Here is a 5361-nt window from a genome sequence, read left to right as displayed (position 1 = left end):
AGCCGACTGCCGACTTAGCTTGGTTTAACTTCTATTATACATATTATTTCAATGACTCAAGGTCCACTGATGATCATTAATGGTGTTTCTGTTAGTTACGGAATAATATTTCATATTTTCGACAAAGTAAAATATCGTGACAGAACCGGACTAATCCCACTGTGTTTATATCATACAAACAAAATTGTACGTTCAATTGCCCAATTTGTATCCAATCGACTAATAGGTTATGGTTTCATCCGGTTTTGTGCTAAAATAACTATTGGACTGGGCAGATTAGGTTGTATATTGGACTCTATTTGGTTTTGTACGAAAATGGCAGCTGGATTGGGCAGATTCTTAACTAGCTTTAGTATTTTTGGCAATCGAACTGTCGCTTTAGTACCTGTAACGTAAAAACAAAAGTTGGGCTTAACCTCTAGGTAAAAGGTGGAATGGCAGTCACTTCCGTGAAAACTAGCCTGTGCTAGTACATATGATTCGGTTACCGAGCCGACGCCAGGCTCCCTTTAGTGGGCCGTTGCAAAAAGCCGAGATAACTGGCAAGTATCATGATGTTTAGTGTCGTACTATTATTACGTGACAGTGTTGTCAGCATAACAAAAAACATAAAATAGCACTGGCACGCCCTTAAATCCTACATATCTTCTCTTTCCGCACAGATTCTACCACTTGTTTTATTGTATTGTCCAATGTCCATGATTTGCAGTTACTATTATCCACTATAAAGTTCCTAAACGCCAACTCAGCAACTACAACACAAATCCTAATCCATATTTCAGCGAAATGTATGTAAATAAAGCTCATTCGCGCCCTCCATTCGCCAAAACTCCGCAACTTGGTAGATAAATTAGTTGCCATAATAGGCCTACGGAAGCTGAATGCCTCCCCCCTTCTCGCCGCCGTTCCAAAATGGCGTCGGACTGTCTGGCGCCAAAACTAACCTCCTCTACATGTCAAAAACATCGTAAGAAATAGTGAGAAAACTGAGAAAAATGGACTGTAAGGCTGAGGCAATAGGGTTGGATTTTGATTTGTATAAAAATGCAGGTTCGTATTGACTTTTCTATATCAATTTTCTCTATGCATTTTCTACTGGCGGGAACATATTTACGTTCCATGCGGTTTTGAAACGTGACTGTTGGATATAGGGTTAGTTTTTGTTTGGTGGTTGAAAGTTAACGTGAAAGCAAAGTTATTTTTCGTTGTCGTTCTGTCTGGGTGGTGCCAAAAGTTACTAAACTTGCGTTTAAGCGATTTCGCCTGTTTCGCTTTGGAATACAGGCGGTTTTGGGGTGGGAAGGGGAGTGGAGTGAAAAGTTACATCGAGATAGAACTGTTAGATGTTGGATATACGTGGAGATAGCGGGGGCATAATTTAAAAGGTTTTGTTGCTTTATGTATTGCTGAGACGAGATTAGAGAACATTATGTGGTTAATGTGGAACTTGGAGAATTATTTAAGAAATACCTGGTCAACAGTAGCTTAAACTGATGAGCACAGGTGTATTCGTATGTAACTACCTACAGTAGTTAAAGTACATACGAATACCTAATATAAAGTGTACTTATTTAAAAAAGGCATGATAAGGTAAGGTTAAATGGTGTATGAGGAATATTGGGGCAATAGAAACACTTGTAGGGAATCCTCGCTCTGTTTTCCTACATTTTAGGCTCTCGTAAGAAAATAGGGTTATGTGACAAACACACAGATACACACAAAAACCTCACACAAAAATCACAAAAAAACTTCGAAGTTCGTCAATTGCGGGCATTTTTCTGTCACTATAATTAAGTCATTCTTACTGAGAGTAAAAGAGAAAGATCCCCGCAATTCGCGAATTTCGGTTTTCGCAGTAGGCCCCCAGAGCTGGGAATTTTCACGGCAAAACAAAAGTCGCAATCTAGCTAGTGTTAGAAATATTTTTTTATCGATATCGAGTGTTATTATACTTATTATATAAAAAAACATGCCGAATTATTTACATTTATTTTATAAACGTCAACCAGTGGTGACATCATGGTTCCATTTTTATCACTTGTTAGAACGTGACAGGCATGGTGACAAATGATAAAGAGCCGACCATCTTAGCCCTACTGAACATCATACCAATTACAATGAATTTAAAACATAATCGGACAGTCAGACGGACATGACGAATCTATAATGGTTCCGGTTTTTGCCATTTGGCTACGGAACCCTAAAAAGTAGCTTACTTGACGTCGAGTGAAGTAGAACGTTCATTTAGTACACATAAATGGCTTATTTATGGTAATAATAAGAGAATGTTGAGGAATGAATGATTATCTACTCCTATCACTATCACAAACCAAATATAATGTCAAGTGCTGCTGTGTGTACTGACGAGGATTTCAACGAGGAAATTGTAACTGTTTCTATATAATTTTATAAAAACCTAACGTATTTTCTTTATATTTGGTGGAACGTCTTTTCCTTTTATTACACAACTATCGATATCGATATAAATTGTTTCTAACACTACGAGTAGCTAGATTGCGACAGCCTTTTGTTTTGCCCCGAAAATTCCGGGCTCTGCAGATAACGATCGATAAAACTAGCTAGGTAGTTCGTGATTGTAAAAGTATAAATGATATGCCACCTGCTTCAATGTTTTCAATTTAACCGGTTAATTTCGTTCCACAAAAACGAAAGATGAACGATTTTGGCGTCGCGTACTTAACTAACTTAAATATATTTAGGGATCTCGAAAACGGCTCTAGCGACTTCGATGAAATTTGCTAAGGGATCTTCGGGGGCGAAAAATCGATCTAGCTAGGTCTTATCTCTGAGAAAACACGCATTTTTGAGTTTTTAGATGTTTTCCGAGCAAAGCTCGATCTCCCAGATATTTGGTAATAATGTGTGTTAGTTCATTTTAATTTATTACCAAACTAACACAGTAACTGGAAGGTATTAAAGATGTCTGGAAGAGATCGCTTTTTAGCGGTATTACCGCCTGTTGTTAGCTAGTTCTATTTCCTTTAAAATTTCTTTGTAGTTTTGGTGCAATAAAGAATATTTACCTACTTACTTTACTGTCAATAGTGCTATACAATTCTCCATAAAATATGGGACTTGTTGAACGAGAGACTATCTATTTTAAAAAAATACTTAATGCCGATTTGATATTGTTATCGTGACTTTACTTGGACATTGTGAAACAGGCCCTTAGTCAATGTCAAGCGCTTTAGCGACGCAAATAAATATTGTGACGCGTCAATATACTAGACTAGATGATGAATAGATCACGATATTTGATAAATATCAGTTAATCACAGTATTTATTATTCGTCTAGCCTTCGCCTTAAACAACGCAATAATTGACTTTGCACATAACAAATTAGAGGAAGTTGGGGAGAAACGGACCGGAGGGCATAATCGGCCGCACGCGTCAGCGGTTAACTTAAATTATTATGCAGACGGGATTAATTGTCATGCTAGGAATTAAATTTGCGAAAAGTTGTATCTTTATGGTGTGGTTTGGGCGATTGGAGTAATAAAAAAGATGATAATGGCTTTTTACTCCTTATGTGTGTGGTTCAACAATTTTTGTACTTTCCATTCGACGAATCCGCGTATTTTTGATTTGCATACCCCACTCCCCCACTATGATGTAATCACATTTTATTTCATTAGGAGAGTATTCCTATATAGATTAAAAAGTATCCTATACATATTGATTTAGAAATAAGCAGTCTATACAACCTATTAGTGAAAACTAGATTTACCAAGGGACTTTGAGAAAACTAGTTTTCACTGAAAAATCCCAGTTAAAACTAATTATTAGCGTGGTTATACGGTTGTATGGGTGTCACGGTGGTCTGGGTTTAACGAGGACCTCCTGCAGACACGGAAGGAAGCACGCACCACTTGGATGGCCGATGGTCCAAGGAGATCTTTAAAGTTAAAGATAAAGATACAAATTTGTATAAATACAAATATTTATTTGCAAAAATGTAGTGATGAACATAGGTAGTAATTTGAAATGTGTACATTAGCTAGATCCAAAGACGGCACAAAATCGTGCAGAGTGGATAAAAAGGACAGGAAGGCCGACCTTAAGTACAGGGGATAAGGTCCAGGCAGAAGAAGATCGTGGTCTTACCGAAAGTGACGCGAGACGGAACAAGTTTTAACTGGGGAATATGCGTTTTCACTAAAATGGGTTTCTACGGTAACATTACGTCCCACAATTCATCTAAATGTGTCCAGCAGTTTGAAAAATATATCAATATACAAACTGTTCCGTTTTACATGTTTGGACTTGGCGGCTTCCTCGCACAACGGATCAGCATTGCGTTGCGATATAACGGGGAAATGCCGCCAGCATCCTTGATACCTACAATGCGTTAAGGGCCTACATATTTTAGATTTAATATAGTTATAGTAATACCTATATATATGTGTGTATATATTATATTATATAAATAAAGATTTTAACTTGCCTTGTTTGTATATGTTAGTGTGGGTCAAATCTGATGATGGAGACATGACGTGGCCATGGGAACTCTGTGTTTGGTGTTGTTAGATAACTGGATTTATAATATACAACTTAAAACTATTAAATAGTAAAATATATTTTCAAATAAAAATGCTCTCCAGGTCTCCTTTATTTGTGATGATGCTGAGCAGGCTGGCAGCGTTACCTTTGTGAATGAATGGCTTAACTGCTGGCCAAAATAGCTGCATGGCAGCTCTCTGGTCACCGAACGCATCAACCAGGCGCAACGCATTTATTAGTTTAGAACTATCGCAGGTTATATTATTTTAAATATTTAGTTAAGTAGTTAGTTTTACTGGCCATTTTCTGTAAATCGACAATTGTTAACCATTGTGCCTATTTTGCGTGAAATGAGGTAGCGCTACTCTAACCACCCCAGCTCGTCTACGAAACCTAGTAGTGTCTTCAGGTGCATGGATTCCCCAGGTTACTGCTACCTGCTTACAGTCTAACACAATATATTTTGTTGTAAATATTTATTTATTTATCCATGCATAGGACAACCTACGGATGGCTTCGGCAGGGAAGATATTACAAAGTATTACAAGTACATATACTTCAGTTCCTTGTTTAGTTTTGCATGGCCAATTTATTTGTGACCGGATTAGTGAACCACTCAAGTGTTCAGTACATTCACAAAACAAGCTTATTTCATTACGAACATTATGACTGTTACATCATTATGTATTCGGTTATAATACAGTAAAGTGTATTGGCAATGGATGTTCTTCTCATCGTATACTGAGCGCATTGCAATCAAACTAATATAACTTGGTCTCCAGTTATATGTAATGTGGAGCCGGATATTGCTTCTGGTCTGCGGGCTGCGTTTTACAAAT

This window comes from Cydia pomonella, chromosome 26 (genome assembly GCF_033807575.1).
Source record: "Cydia pomonella isolate Wapato2018A chromosome 26, ilCydPomo1, whole genome shotgun sequence".
NCBI classification, from domain to species: domain Eukaryota; kingdom Metazoa; phylum Arthropoda; class Insecta; order Lepidoptera; family Tortricidae; genus Cydia; species Cydia pomonella.
The sequence above is the reverse complement of the archived record's forward strand: the minus strand, read 5'-3'. Positions refer to the sequence as shown.